Source organism: Halichoerus grypus, chromosome 1, assembly GCF_964656455.1.
Source record: "Halichoerus grypus chromosome 1, mHalGry1.hap1.1, whole genome shotgun sequence".
NCBI lineage: Eukaryota > Metazoa > Chordata > Mammalia > Carnivora > Phocidae > Halichoerus > Halichoerus grypus.
The window spans coordinates 182940854-182957800 of NC_135712.1; positions in this window are offsets into that span (position 1 = coordinate 182940854).

Below are 16947 nucleotides of genomic sequence, written 5' to 3' on the forward strand. Positions count from 1 at the left end.
ATGCTGGGTTTAGGGGTTGGGTTTCTATCTGGCTGGAATAATATGGTTTCAATTCCGATATGTTAGCGCTACCTGTTGGCTCACATACAGAGGCAGTGAATTGTTATTAGCTGCATGTAATTTCAGTATTAAGCTCAACAAAGGTTTTTGAGCATACTATACCTGTTTCATACTTCTCAAATCAATATAGTCCTAGTAACATCATGTTTGTCATGTGATACTTTGATACCTAAAAATGAGAAGCTATGAAATTATTGAAAAAATACCAAATCTATGTGATTTCCTTGTATCACTGTACCTCTAGTATTTATAAAATGTCATCATTTTCATGTAAATGTTAATAGTTTTCTAAAAAATATTAATACTTTAAATGTTAACATATTTTTAGGAATCACTGGTAGTAAAGTCATATTTAACTATGAAATAACTGTGAATATAAGAAGATGATATTTTAGAGCATTATAAAGATTTCTCTGTTTCAGAGTGTTCAGAAACTAATTAATTTCCATTTTATGTTAACATCATTATATGCTTAAAATGAGGCAATTGAGATACATTTAATTTCCTTTTAGATTATAGCTTGCTTTTATCATCTTTCTCAACTATTCACATTTGTGCTTTTTGATTTATGCTTTTTGTCTTCTTGTATTCTTTCATCATTCATTTTTATTTCTCTCTTTTCTCTCCTTTTTAATTATTCTGTTATAGGCCATCATAAAATAGAGAAAGTTCCAGAATATAATTCAGCTATTACATGCTAGATATAACTCTATATGCTAACCATATTAGGACAAGCACATAGCTGTAAGATGTAATAATCTGTCATTATGCCTATAAATTAGAAAATAAGGTTTAAGCTTAGAAGATAAAAAATGTTATTGCCAGAGAAAACAAGAAATTTCTACATATCTTTTTCTGAAAGGCTTCTTTTGGTTCTTCTTCACATATTGTGATTGTGTGTTCCCTCCAGTGGAAGATCATCAGCATATCACATGAAAAAGATATGGGAAATTAATGTCTTCTTTTAGTGGGTTATATTTTAACATAGGCACTTTGAATTGCAAAATTCATTGATAGAATATACTAGTCCACAAATTAACACTAAACTTTTAAAAGATATGTGAAAGTAACTTTAAAGAATTTCTAAGATATAAAGTTTTGATATATACTGGAAATATGCATCTTATATATTATTATGCAAGGAAATCTTATTCCTCAAATATTCACATATTTCTGAATCGAAACAGCTTTTCAATTAACACAGTTGAAAAATAGAAATTTTAGGAATGTGATTTTTAAAAAAAGTGCTCATGTCAAATAGCATTCCTTCCCTTCCTTAGCAAATTTAGTTAGGCATTGACTTTCAAGCTTATAATTCCATGGCCATCTCCTTTATGAATTGTTCCAGGTTATCTCATGAGGTCGATTGGAAGAGAGACCATATGTTTTTTAAAAGATTTTATTTATTTAAGAGAGACAGAGAGAGAGAGAAAGCACCAGCTGGAGGGAGGGGTAGAGGGAGAAGCAGCCTGAGCAAAGAGCCTGACATAGGGCTCAATCCCAGGACCCTAAGCCACCCAGGCACCCCAGAGAGAGCATATTTTAAGATTAAATGACCTTAGCAACCATCTTCCTCCTCAGAGACACCTTTGTGATTCAGATTCTGCATGTGTGCTGGGCAGTCATCTAATGTTAACTTGGTTTTCAAGCCAAAGACTTTTTTTTTTTCCCAGTGGTAATAACTTTGATGGTGACATATGTTTGTGGATCATTTTTAATGTCTAAAAATATTAACTCACTATGATGTACACCTGAAACTAATAGTGTACCGAATGTCAACTATACCTTTTGAAAAATCTGCACTATACTAGTAATCCATCTAACTGACACAAGTTACCCTTTTATCATATGGGCAGTAGGGCTTCCCCTTCATAAGATGATGGCTGAGCTTCATGTACAGTGGGGCTAGTCCTAACCTTGGAGGACAGAGAATGACCTTCATGGCATGCAGAGCGGTGTTGCAGACAGAACCTGGCCTCAGATATCAGAATGGCTGGGTTCAAATTCCAAATCCACTTTCTACAACTTAGCCATGGGCAAGTTACTTAAATTCTTCCTGCCTTAGTTTCTATGTGTTTAAAATGGGGATAGTAATAAAAGTTACATAGGATTATAGAGATTGAATGAGTTAATTCTTATAAAGCACTGGTAATAAGGGACACTGAATACTACCTTTGATTTCCAATTACCTCATTATTAAAATATCCAAGATATGGGGCACCTGGGTGGCTCAGTAGGTTAAGCATCTGCCTTCAGCTCAGGTCATGATCCCAGGGTCCTGGGATTAAGCCCCATGTCGGGCTCCCTGCTCCTTGGGGAGCCTGCTTCTCCCTCCTCCCCGCTCCTGCTCTCTCTCGCTATCACAGTCTCTCTCAAAAAAATAAATAAATAAATCTTTAAAAATAAATAAATAAATAAATAAAATTTTAAAAAATAAAATATCGAAGATATTTTATGCCATGAGAGTCTGACTTGGAAGTCCTATGAGCTATCACAGATAATACCCACATACTTCCACTTACCTAAAGAGAGAATGCAAATGTATTTGCTTCATTGACAGACATACTTTCAGAAGCAATGTTTTTCTTTTAACAAAAAAGGAACAAAGTCCTAAGGGTTTTCCATTCTGCCATTTAGCCTCAAATATTCTGCTTTATTTGGTGAATAAATGTTAAGTACTGTGTCCTTGAGGGGAAAACCCTGAACTTCACCCTTACTATCACTTGCTTGATCTGGACTCTCCCTCTTTCCCATCTTTATCACGTGACACTTACCTTTCTTACTGTCTATCTCCTACCCCCAATTTCTTATTAAGCATCATGACCTTTTTTTCAGGTCATGGAATATTCAAGTTCTCTCCAGTGTCAGGACTTTTGTTCATGCTGTCCCCCTCCATAACTAACATGCTTCTCTTCACTCATTCAGTCTTCTCATTTATTAGGATTCCATGTCAGAGAGGTCTCCCATGACTGTGCTATTTACAGCAAGTGCTTCTCACTCTTATCCTTTTTTTATATCTCAACCTCTCTGGGTTCTTTTATATCATTATCTTGAATTGCATCCACTTGATTTCTGTTCACTTCAGAGGAGATGGAGTAAGGAGAAGAATTGGGTCTTCTATGTTCCATGAGGACCATGTCTGTCTTTTCAGTGTTATATTGTAAATGTCTAGCACATAGTTGGAATTGAATAAATGTTTATTGAATGGATGAATGACCAAATAAATACCTTCATGCAAGTTGTTACAGTGTTTCTAAATAGTGATTTTTTCTGATTTGCTTAACAGATATATAACAATTTAAATGTGTATGTTAATGATTCATATGTTCTTATATTTTATAGTTTATTCCTAAGAATTCTCTTATTCAGTTAACTTGCTCTGCAAACTTTTTTAGTATAAAGAGAGTAGAAAAGAACTATGGCTCATTCGTGTTAAAATAATGACATTCTAAATTGTGATGGTCTGAATTTAGTTGTTCTATAGAATTAATTTGGACAATTAATTTTATCACCTCCCTTTGCTCTTAGCTTATAAATAGGAAGTGTCTATTGTAATGATGCCTAATCTACTATAAAGCATCCACAATCTCCAACTTTATGGCAAGACTGGCTATCATAAATCACAGGAAATACTACAATAATCTTCTTTCCATTAAAACTATTGATAAATTGTCATTACCACATTTAATATAATTAATTCCCTTATGTCCAGGCTGGTCTTAAAACGTATTTGTTTAATCATGTTATATAAGTGAGCATCAGACCTAAAGTCAAAATCTTATCTTAGGGTCTTGCTATTTTAAGAAGAAAATAGAAAGGACTATTGATTATTTTAAAAATAAGAAAAAAGCAAAAGCAATCACGTTGCCCTCACCATAACTCATGGAGTCTTGCAATGATTTCCATTTTTAAAAGTAACATAGTATTTTCATTTCAAACACTTTTTGAAGGAAAACAGTACCCACCTGCAAGTGATAACTGTGGAATATTTTCAATTTTTTTGATCTGACAACCTAATCAGTTTCATCCTTGGGAGTTTCTGGTTAACTGATTTAGTGTAAATTCTTTTATATCCCGGCAGTACCTCTTTCATTTATTCTTCATTTGTAGCTACATTTAAGAAAAGAGACATGAGGAGAAATTGAACATCAGGTAGTGATAGCAAAACATTCCCAGCAAGATGTTTTCCAGCAGTGCTTGTATATCAGGTGGTTCTCACCATGACTGAAGGAGTTTCAAATGGTAGTGAATCAATCACACCAAAACATATGCCATTAACACAATACAGGAGAAGCGCTTCTAGAATGGTGGAATAAGGTCCTTGAAAAATCCACTCTTTTATAAAAGTAATGAGAACACTGGCAAAAATCATGAAACTCAACATTGGCAGAACTGTGAATATTAACCAACAGCTTGCAACAATCCTTTGGTTATTTATGCATTTATGCAAGAAAAACGGGTGAATCTCAGTAGAACTACAAGCTCCATGGCTTTTTTCTCTCCCTATTCCCATCTTCATATCACCAGCTCTACTTCAGCTATGAAAACAACAGCCTTATCACTACAGCAGCTATGAAAACCAGCAGCCTAGCAGCCACTGGACAAGGCAGAACAGGTTTGGAGTCCCCCAAAAAGCACCATTCCCAGATAATTATCATTAATTGACCTGTTTGAAAACTTCCTAGGAAAGCTCTGTTTTCAGGACTTTTCTTTATTTGACCTGATTCAGAACTCACTCTGTGGGAGCAGCCCCATCACTAGGGCATCACCCGCCCCCACCAAAAAAAAAAAAAAAAAAAAAATCAGCAGCATTTGTTTAACATCATTTTTGCCTGGGGCAGTGGTATCAGTTGAGGCTAACAATACCTTGACAAAAACACTTAGAGGGAAAAATTGGAAAATTAGATGTCCACAGGGGCTTTGAAAATCTCAGACATGCTCCTGGAAAGCTAGAACACAGCATGTGCAGGGTGGTGCACTTACTCAGGAGAGACATAGGAAGGCCTTTTTCTCTCAGCTTTGGCTGACCATGAGCATGGAAGGTGCGCCACAGCACAGAGCCCTGTGGCAAAGGCGGGAAGACTTCCTGGTTCAAGGAAACCTCCGTCCAATCATTGCCTAACTACTAAGGTAACCAAGCACAGACTTTAGTGACTCCACATGACAAAGAATACAGACTTTACATACTTTGACCAGGAAAGTCACAAAACAAGCAAATGGCAGCAACAACAATGACAACAAAAGAAAATCCTAAAAGTGGTGAAAATATCCGATCTGCAAAAATTTCACATTATATTATTTAGCAAGACTTTTTTTTTTTTTTTTTTAAGATTTTATTTATTTATTTAACAGAGAGAGACAGCGAGAGAGAGAACACAAGCAGGGGGAGTGGGAGAGGAAGAAGCAGGCTGTCCGCCAAGCAGAGAGCCGGATGCGGGGCTCGATCCCAGGACCCCGGGATCATGACCTGAGCCGAAGGCAGACGCTTAACGACTGAGCCACCCAGGCGCCCCTTAGCAAGACTTTTTAATTGAAAGTCAGACATGACCTATTAGATAAAAAGAATTGAGGTAAATAAGCCTTTAGTGTGTGACTTTATGTTCACCTGCCCATGAGTTAGGCTGGCATACTGTTTGCTGTAGCTGTAGGTTTCGGAGGCTAAGATTTTCTCTGGAGACCTCTAAAAGACAGACGGGTGAATACTGAGAATCACAACTTACCAGAGCAGAAACCCACAAGCAAAAGCCTCCATGAGCAGAAACTTCCATGAGAACCAGTGTTGGGATAGGAAAACCTGAACTGTAATTGATGAATTGCTAGAGGCTAAGTGTGGACAAGTCTGAGAGTTAAAAACTCCAGGGAGATCCAGTTTGGGAGAGGCCCCACACTTTTGTGAGTTTTACCTCCAGGAGCCCTACCAGGTTCTCACAGTGATCTCTAAGTGGGAGAAAGCCATTTTGAAATACATCACAGCATTCTGTTCTCTCTCTCTCTCTCTTTTTTTTTTTTTAAGTTTTTAAGTACTTTTTTTTTTTAATTTTATTTTATTATGTTATGTTAGTCACCATACAATACATCATTAGTTTTTGATGTGGTGATCCACAATTCATTGTTTTCATGTAACACCCAGTGCTTCATGCAGTACATGCCCTCCTTAATACCCATCACTGGGCTAACCCATCTCCCCACCCCCCCCAAAACCCTCAGTTTGTTTCTCAGAGTCCATAGTCTCTCACAGTTCATCTCTCCCTCCGATTTCCCCCCCACCCTCATTTTTCCCTTCCTTCTCCTAATGTCCTCCATGCTATTCCTTATGTTCCACAAATAAGTGAAACCAAATGATAATTGACTTTCTCTGCTTGACTTATTTCACTTAGCATAATCTTCTCCAGTCCCATCCCATGTTGATGTAAAAGTTGGGTATTCATCCTTTCTGATGGCTGAGTAATATTCCATTGTATATATGGACCACATCTTCTTTATCCATTCATCTGTTGAAGCACATCTCGGCTCTTTCCACAGTTTGGCTATTTTGGACATTGCTGCTATGAGCATTGGGATGCATATGGCCCTTCTTTTCACTACCTCAGTGTCTTTGGGATAAATACCCAGGAGTGCAATTGCTGGGTCATAGGGTAGCTCTATTTTTAATTTTTTGAGGCACCTCCACACTGTTTTCCAAAGTGTCTGTACCAACTTGCATTCCCACCAACAGTGTAAGAGGGTTTCCCGTTCTCCACAAACTCTCCAACATTTATTGTTTCTTGCCCTGTCAATTTTTGCCATTCTAACTGGTGTAGGGTGCTATCTCAATGTGGTTTCGATTTGAATTTCTCTGATGGCTAATGATGATGAACATTTTTTCATGTGTCTGTTAGCCATTTGTATGTCTTCTTCAGAGAAGTGTCTGTTCATATCTTCTGCCCATTTTTTGACTTGATTATTTGTTTTTTGGGTGTTGAGTTTGAGAAGTTCTTTATAGATCTTGGATACCAGCCCTTTATCTGTAGTGTCTTCTCCCATTCTGTGGGTTGCCTCTTTGTTTTGTTAACTGTTTCCTTTGCTGTGCAGAAGCTTTTTATCTTGATGAAGTCCCAAAAGTTCATTTTTGCTTTTGTTTCACTAGCTTTTGGAGATGGATCTTGAAAGAAGTTGCTGTGGCTGATGTCAAAGAGGTTATTGCCTATGTTCTTCTCTAGGATTTTGATGGATTCCTGTCTCACATGGAGGTCTTTCATCCATTTTGAGTTTATCTTGGTGAATGGTGTAAGAGAATGGTCGAGTTTCATTCTTCTGCATGTGGCTGTCCAATTTTCCCAGCACCATTTATTGAAGAGACTGTCTTTTTTCCATTGCATATTTTTTCCTGCTTTGTCAAAGATTATTTGACCATAGAGTTGAGGGTCCATATCTGGGCTCTCTATTCTGTTCCATTGGTCTGTATGTCTGTTTTTGTGCCAGTACCATGCTGTCTTGGTGATCACTGCTTTGTAATATAGCTTGAAATTGGGCAATGTGATGCCCCCACCTTTGTTTTTCTTTTTCAACATTTCCTTGGTGATTTGGGGTCTTTTCTGATTCCATACAAATTTTAGGATTGTTTGTTCCAGCACTTTGAAAAATGTCATTGGAATTTTGATCGGGATGGCATTGAAGGTATAGATTGCTCTGGGTAGCATAGACATTTTAACAATGTTTATTCTTCTGATCCATGAGCATGGAATATTTTTCCATCTTTTTCTGTCTTCTTCAGTTTCTTTCATAAGTGTTCTGTAGTTCCTAGAGTATAGATCCTTTACCTCTTTGGTTAGGTTTATTCCAAGGTATCTTATAGTTTTTGGTGCTATTGTAAATGGAATCGTTTCTCTAATTTCTCTTTCTACGGTTGCATTGTTAGTGTATAAGAAAGCAACTGATTTCTTTTTTTTTTTTTTTTTTTTTTAAGATTTTATTTGTTTATTTGAGAGAGAGAGCGAGAGAGGGAACACAAGCAGGGGGAGTGGGAGAGGGAGAAGCAGGCTTCCCGCCGAGCAGGGAGCCCGACGCGGGGCTCGATCCCAGGACCCCGGGAACATGACCTGAGCCGAAGGCAGACGCTTAACGACTGAGCCACCCAGGCGCCCCAGAAAGCAACTGATTTCTGTGCATTGATTTTGTATCCTGCCACATTACTGAATTGCTGTATGAGTTCTAGTAATTTGGGGGTGGAGTCTTTTGGGTTTTCCACATAAAGTATCATGTCATCTGCAAAAAGAGAGAGTTTGACTTCTTCTTTGCCAATTTGAATACCTTTTATTTCTTTTTGTTGTCTGATTGCTGTTGCTAGGACTTCTAGTACTATGCTGAACAATAGTGGCAAGAGTGGGCATCCTTGACGTGTTCCTGATCTTAAGGGAAAGGCTCTCAGCTTTTCCCCTTGAGGATGATATTTGCTGTGGGTTTTTCACAGACGGATTTTATGAATTTGAGGAATGTTCCCTCTATCCCTATACTCTGAAGAGTTTTAATCAGGAAAGGATGCTGTATTTTGTCAAATGCTTTTTCTGCATCAATTAAGAAGACCATATGGTTCTTCTCTCTCCTCTTTTTAATGTGTTCTATCACATTGATTGATTTGCGAATGTTGAACCACCCTTTCATCCTGGAGATAAATCCCACTTGGTCTTGGTGGGTGATCCTTTTAATGTGTTGTTGGATCCTATTAGCTAGGATTTTGTTGAGGATTTTGGAATCCATATTCATCAGGGATATTGGTCTGAAATTCTCCTTTTTGATGGGGTCTTTGCCTGGTTTGGGGATTCAGGTAATGCTGGCCTCATAGAATGAGTTTGGAAGCTTTCCTTCTGTTCTGTTTTTGAAACAGCTTCAGTAGAATAGGTATTATTTCTTCTTTGAATGTTTGGTAGAATCCATCAGGCCCTGGACTCTTGTTTTTTGGGAGGTTTTTGATCACTGCTTCAATCTCGTTACTGGTTATTGGCCTATTCAGGTTGTCAATTTCTTCCTGTTTCAGTCTTGGTAGTTTATAGGTTTCCAGGAAGGCATCCATTTCATCCAGATTGCTCAGATTATTGGCATATAGTTGTTGATAATAATTTCTAATAATTGTTTCTATTTCCTTGGTGTTAGTCGTGATCTCTCCCCTTTCATTCATAATTTTATTAATTTGGGTCCTTTCTCTTTTCTTTTGGATAAGTCTGGCCAGTGGTTTATTGATCTTATTAATTCTTTCAAAGAACCAGCTTCTAGTTTCATTGATCTGATCTGTTGTGTTTCTGGTTTCTAATTAATTGATCTCTGCTCTAATCTTAATTATTTCTCTTCTAATGCGTGGCTTAGGCATCATTTGTTGCTTTTTCTCTAGTTCTTTAAGGTGTAAAGTTAGTTGGTGAATTCAGGATTTTTCTATTTTTTTTGAGTGAGGCTTGGATGGCTATGTATTTCCCCCTTAGGACTGCCTTTGCAGTATCCCATAGGTTTTGGACTGATGTGTTTTCATTCTCATTGGTTTCCATGAATTGTTTAAGTTCTTCTTTGATTTCCTGGTTGATCCAAACATTCTTGAGCAGAGTGGTCTTTAGCTTCCAAGTGTTTGAATTTCTGACAAATTTTTTCCTGTGATTGAGTTCCAGTTTTAAAGCATTATGGTCTGAGTATATGCAGGGAATAATCTCAATCTTTTGGTATTGGTTGAGACCTGATTTGTGACACAGTATATGGTCTATTCTGGAGAAAGTTCCATGTGCACTCAAGAAGAATGAGTATTCTGTTGTTTTAGGGTGGAATTTTCTGTATATATCTATGAGGTCCATCTGGTCCAGTGTGTCATTCAAAGCTCTTGTTTCTTTGTTGATTTTCTGCTTAGATGATCTGTCTATTGCTGAGAGTAGAGTATTGAGGTCTCCTACAATTAACGTATTGTTATGAATATGACTCTTTATTTTGGTTAATAGTTGGCTAATGTAGATGGCTGCTCCCATGTTGGGGGTGTAGATATTTACAATTGTTAGATCTTCTTGTTGGATAGACTCTTTAAGAATGATATAGTGTCCTTCTGTGTCTCTTATTACAGTCTTTAGTTTAAAATTTAATTTGTCTGATATAAGAATTGCTACCCCAGCTTTCTTTTGAGGTCTGTTGGCATGGAGGATGGATCTCCATCCCTTCACTTTCAGTCTGGATGTATCTTTAGGTTCAAAATGAGTCTCTTGTAGACAGCATATGGATGGGTTCTGTCTTTTTATCCAATCTGCAAACCTGTGCCATTTTATGGGAGCATTTAAGCCATTCACGTTGAGAGTGATTATTGAAAGATATGAATTTATTGTCAGCATGTTGCCTGTGAAGATCTTGTTTTTATAGATTGTCCCTGTAAATTTCTGTTGTATATCACTCTTGGGGTCTTTCTCCTTTTATAGAACCCCCCTTAATATTTCTTGCAGGGCCGGCTTAGTGGTCACATATTCTTTCAGCTTCTGCCGGTCTTGGAAGCTCTGCATCTCTCCATCCATTCTAAATGACAGCCTTGCCGGAAAAAGTATTCTTGTCTGCATGTTCTTCTCGTTTAGTACGCTGAATATGTCTTGCCAGGCCTTTGTGGCTTGCCAGGTCTCTGTGGATAGGTCTGATGTTATTCTGATGTTCCTCCCTCTGTAGGTAAGGAATCTCTTCCCCCTAACTGCCCTTAAGATGGTTTCCTTGGTTCTAAGATTTGCAAGTTTTACTCTTACATGCCGGGGTGTTGGCCTGTTTTCCTTGATCTTGAGAGGGGTCCTCTCTGCCTCTAGGACACAAATGTTTGTTTCATTCCCCAGATTAGGGAAGTTCTCAGCTACGATTTGCTCAAATATATCTTCTAGTCCTCTGTCTCTCTCCACCCTCTCTGGGATTCCAATAATTCTGACATTGGAACGCTTCATGGTGTCACTTATTTCTCTGATTTTATTTTCATGGATTCTGAGTTGTTTTCCCTGGCCTCCTCTTTTCCCTTTTTATCTATTAAATTGTCTTCCAGGTCACTAATCGTTCTTCTGCCTCACTTACCCTAGCTGTTAGATTATCTACATTAGATTGGATCTCATTGATAGCATTTTTAAGTTCTGCCAATTCAGCTTTCATTTCTGCCCTTAGAGACTCTATGTTGCCATTAATTGATTTCTCCATTCCAGCTGTTGTCTTCACAATTGCTAGCCTGAATTCCATCTCTGACATCTTGGTTATATCTGCATCCATTTGTAAATCTGTGGCATAAGTCATAATCTCTGAGTCTTTCCTATTTTGGGGGTTCCTCCTCCTAGTCATTCTGTTGAGGGATGGTTGAGGGAATGTACAGAGTCCAAATTATTGACCAGAACCCAAGCAAGATGCACCTGTTTTCTAGGGACCTTAGGGTTGCTGGCCTCTTGTTCTCCCAGCCTGTCTTCTGGGGGAGGGGCCTTCCGTGCTGTTACTCAGGCAACCATGTTTGGGCAGAGTTGCCCTGCCCCCTGTGGTGGGGGATGGGCTCAGTGAAAACTGGTTTTTTGGGGCTTTTGTTCTCTGGCGGCTTCCCTGGCGGCTTTCTGTGTCTCTTCTGAGAGTCAGAGCAGAAGAGACCGTTTCCAACCCTCTGCCTCAGAGCAGAGAGACCGCAGTCTGTTCTTCAGTGAGCTCTCCAGGCCACACTATCTCTGTTTCTGTCTGTGCTGCTATAAACTGCAGCATCCTGGGTTGTGCACCCCTCAGAAACACTCCCAGTCCTGCCTCCAGATCGGGGCTCATCTCTGCCCTTTGTGCTTCTAAAACCACCAGCCACCCCCAGTTCCCACACGTGACCCCGCCACTCCAGGTTTCCATTCAGGGGCTGCCCTAAAGTCCTTTCCCCGCCGCTACCAGTCTGCGAGTCTGTGCCCAGTCCCCAGTGTGGGAGGCTATTGCTCACCGGCGGTGTAGGATCCCCACAGCCAGGCTCCCTCCTGCTGCCATTTATCCTCCGATATCAGGGCTCCCCACTTTGTACCTCAAAACCAACCGCCTGCGATATTCTGTTTGTAGAGATCCAGATCCATCTTCTTACATCTCAGGCTGATTTTATGGGTGTTCAGGGTGGTCTGGTAGATATCCAGCTCAATTCTGGGGACCGTTTGGAATAGGGTTCCCTACTCCTCTGCCATCTTTTCCCTTCTGAGCATTCTGTTCTTGTAACAAGACGACCTCAAGAGAAACCACTTGACTGTAGCTTAACCTATTAAGGTTTTATCATAGCCTAACTGACCTGAGGGAAAGGAAGTACCCAACTCCATCCCCCTCTAATCATCCTGTCCCACTTAAGCGGGGTCAAAAAAGCTAAGAAGCACTTGTAAAGTTCACAGCTGAGGAGCAAAAACTCACTAAAAGACCAAGACCTAGTCATGGGACTAGAGAACACTTCCCCTCCCCAACACATTACCACCATATTACTAAAGACCTATTTATTCAATTCCTTTTACTCAATACATCATGTCAGGCTTTTAATAAAAAATTGCAAAGCATATTAAAGGCAAAAAACACAGTTTGAAGAGATACAGCAAGTGTCAGAACCAGATATGGCAGAGATGTTGGAATTATCAGACCATGAATCTAAAACAACTATGATGAATATGCTAAGGGCTCTAATGGAAAAAGTAGACAACCTGCAAGAACAAATGGGTAATGTAAGCAGAGAGATGGCAAATCTAAGAAAAAAATTAAAAAGAAATGCTAGTCTAATGGCTTCATTAGATATGTCAGTAAAAACTTCCAGAAATACAAAGCAAAGAGAGAAAAAATACTGAAAAAAATGGAACAAAATATCCAAGAACTGTGGGATATCTACAGAATATTTAGCATACATGTACAGAAGAAAGGAACAGAAAAAATATTTAAACTAATAATGACAGAATTTCCCCACCCAACCGCATATTCAGAAAGCTCAGAGAACACCATAATTGTGAAGGAAGGAAGGAAGGAAGGAAGGAAGGAAGGAAGGAAGGGAGGAAAAGAAAGAAAGAAAGAAAGAAAGAAAGAAAGAAAGAAAGAAAGAAAGAAAGAAAGAAAGAAAGAAAGAAAGAAAGAAAGAAAGAAGGAAGGAAGGAAGGAAGGAAGGAAGGAAGGAGAGAGAGAAAGAAAAGAAAGAAAGAAAGAAAGAAAGAAAGAAAGAAAGAAAGAAAGAAAGAAAGAAAGAAAGAAAGAAAGAAGAAAGAAAGAAAGAAAGAAAGAAGAAAGAAAGAAAGAAAGAAAGAAAGAAAGAAAAAGAAAAAAAGCTACACCTAAGCATATCCTATTCAAATCCCATAAAATGAAAGATAAGGAAAAAAGTCTTGAGAAAGAAGCCAAAAAAAGAAAACCACCTTTCCTATGGAGTTGCAAAATAAGGATTGACTTTTCTTCAGAAATCACACAAGTAAGAAAAGAGTGGAGTGAAATATTCAAATATTGGTGGGAGGGGTGTCTTAAAAGATACAGATATGAGGAGGAGTTAAGATGGAGGAGGAGGAGGAGGACCCTGAGCTTGTCTTGTCCCTTGAGCACAGCTAGATAGTTATCAAATTATTCTGAACACCCAAGAAGTCAATCGGAGGTCTAAGGGAACAAAAATTGCACACCTAAAAAGAGAAAAGTGACCACCTTTTGGAAGGTAGGAGGTGCAAAAGTTCACTTGGGGGGATACATAGCTGAGGATATGGTGGAGGAGAGAGAATCTGCCTAGGAGGCTACCATGCAAAGTATTAGAAGTGGCAGAGTGTAAAATCTGAACTTTTAGGTTCAGTGTTGTGGGGGGTGTGCCTGGATTAAAGGTGCTCAGGTGGTGAGGAGGGGCAGAATCCCAGGAGTGACAGGGTGGCCTGGCGATCTCCTGGGTCCCAGGAAGAAGGGGTGGTGCCATGTTGCTGTGCTGTTCCCAGGCATAGGAGCCAGGAAGCCAGTGGAGAGCAGTGGATCTTGGTCGCGACTTTCTGCTATAAACTGTAAACTGCCACAGGATCATGTGATCACTTTCCTGGGAAGGGCAGGCAAGTGTGGCAAGACCCTCCCCCGGAGGAACAGTGCTGGTCAGTGCTGTGGGCATCCCTGAAATTTGGAGTTTTGAAACTTGGTCAAGTGCCTGAGATAAAAAGGCTCAGACATGGACAGGGTGAACACAGAGTTCAGACAGAAATCAGGGAAACAGAGTGATTGACTGCTTTTCTGTAAAGGCTCACTGAAGAGTAGGAGGTGAAAACTTTCAGCTCTGAGCCTAGAGAGCAGGGTGCACCCATTTTCATCCCGCCCATCAGTGTTGAAAGCCTTCAGGGAGCAAAACAGTGCCACCTAGTGGAGGGCAGAGCTGCCTACACCAAGCCCCACCCCCCTGTGCCCTGGAGAAGCATTTCCACTGAAACAAATCATCCAGAGAATCAGCACAGCAGGCCCCTCCCCCAGAAGACCAGCACAAACAACTAGCTCACACCAAGTTTATTGATTATTGAGTGCTGCAAAGCATCAGCTTTTGGAGAAATAGGATTGATTTCCTTTTTACTTTTATTCTTTATTTCTTTTATTTTTATTTTTTCATTTTCTTTTATTTTCAAATTCCTTTTTTTACTTCTTATTAATTTTTTAAATTTTTATTGATATATACTTTTCATACATATATATATTTTTGTCTACTCTCACTTTATTTTTTCATTATGGGATCTAGATTCTTTTAAACAGACCAAAACACACCCAGGATTGAGGTTTTTTTCTGGTTTTCTTGTTTTGTGTTTTTGTTTTTCTTGTTATTTGGGGTTTTTTTTCCTTTTTCTTTGTTTTTTGCTTTGTTTTTGTTTTTTCATTTTGTTGTTCTTCTTTCTCTTCTTTTCTGGACAAAATGACCAATGACAAGATGGAGGAATACACCCCAAAAGAAAGAACGTGAGGTAGAACTCATGGCCAGGGATTCAATCAATACAGATATAAGTAAGATATAATATCCAATTATAAGGATACTAGCTGGGCTTGAAAAAAGCATAGAAGATAAAAAGATAAAAGAACTAAAATCTAGTCAGGCCAAAATTTAAAAATGCTATAACCAAGATGCAAACACAAATGGAGGTCATAAAAATAAGATGGATGAAGCAGAGGAGCAAATCAGTGATAAAGAAAATAAAATTGTGGAAAATAATGAAGCCAAAAAGAAGAGGTAAAGAAAGGTAATGGACCACGAAGGTTGACTTAGTAAAACGTTACAACATTCGTATCATAGGAGTCCCAGAAGATGAAGAGAGAGATAAAGGGGCAGGCTTATTGGAACAAATTATAGCTAAAAACTTCCCTAATTTGGGAAAGGACACAAACATCAAAAATTCAAGAAGCACAGAGAACTCCCATTAAATTCAACAAAAGCCAGCCATCACCATGACATATGATAGTCAAATTCATAAAATACACAGACAAGGAAAGAATCCTGGAAACAGCAAAAGAGAAAAGGTCTTTAACCTACAAGGGAAGACACATCAGGTTCACAGTGGATTAGTCCACAGAGACTTGGCAGGCCAGAAAGGAGTAGAAACAAATTATTCAACATGCTGAAAGGGAAAAATATGCAGACAAGAATTCTTTATCCAGCAAGTCTGTCAGTTCCTGGCCACTAAACAAGCCCTGCAAGAAATTTTAAGGGGGACTCTTTGAGTGGAAAGAAAAAGACCAAAAGCAACAAAGACTAGAAAGGATCAAAGAACATCACCAGAAACACCAATTCTACAGGTAATACAATGGCACTAAATTCATATCTCTCAATCATCACTCTGAATGTAAATGGACTAAATGGGCCAATCAAAAGATATAGGGTATCAGAATGGATAAAACAAAAAACAAAACAAAATAAAAAAACAGACAAACAAAAAAACAAGATCCATCTATATGCTGCCTACAAGAGACTCATTGTAGACCTCAAGACACCAGCAGATTGAAAATGAGGGGATGGAGGCCATCTATCATGTTAATGGACATCAAAAGAAAGCCAGAGTAGCCATACTTATATCAGACAAACTAGGTTTTGAAACAAAGACTATAGCAGGAGATGAAGAAGGGCATTATATCATAATTAAGGGGTCTATCCATCAAGATCTAACAATTGTAAAGATTTATGCCCCCAACATGGGAGCACACAAGTATATTAATTAATAACAAACATAAAGAAACTCATTGATGATAATACAATAATAGTAGAGGATTTTAACACCCCACTTACAGCAATGGACAGATCATCTAAGCAGAAAATTAACAAGGAAACAATGGCTTTGAATTACATACTGGACTGGATGGACTTAACAGATATATTCAGAACATTTCATCCTAAAGCAGCAGACTACACATTCGTCTTGAATGTACATGGAACATTCTTCAGAATAGATCACATACTAAGTCACAAATCAGCCCTCAACAAGTACAAAACAATCAAGATCATACCATGCATATTTTCAGACCACAATGCTATGAAACCTGAAGTCAACCACAAGAAAAAAAATGGAAAGACCTCAAATACATGGAGGTTAAAGAACATCCTACTAAAGAATGAATGGGTTAACCAGGAAATTAAAGAAGAATTTTAAAAATACATGAGAGCAAATGAAAATGAAAGCACGACAGCCCCAAATCTTTGAGGGATAGATGCACCCCAATGTTTATAACAGCATTATCAACAATAGCCAAACTATGGAGAGAGCCCAAATGTCCATTGACTGATGAATGGATAAAGAAGAGGTGGTGTATATATATATATATATATATATATATATATATATATATATACACAATGGAATATTACTCAGCCATCAAAAAGAATGAAATCTTGCCATTTGCAATGGACATGGATAGAGCTAGAGAGTATTATGCCAAGTGAAATAAGTCAGTCAGAGAAAGACAAAT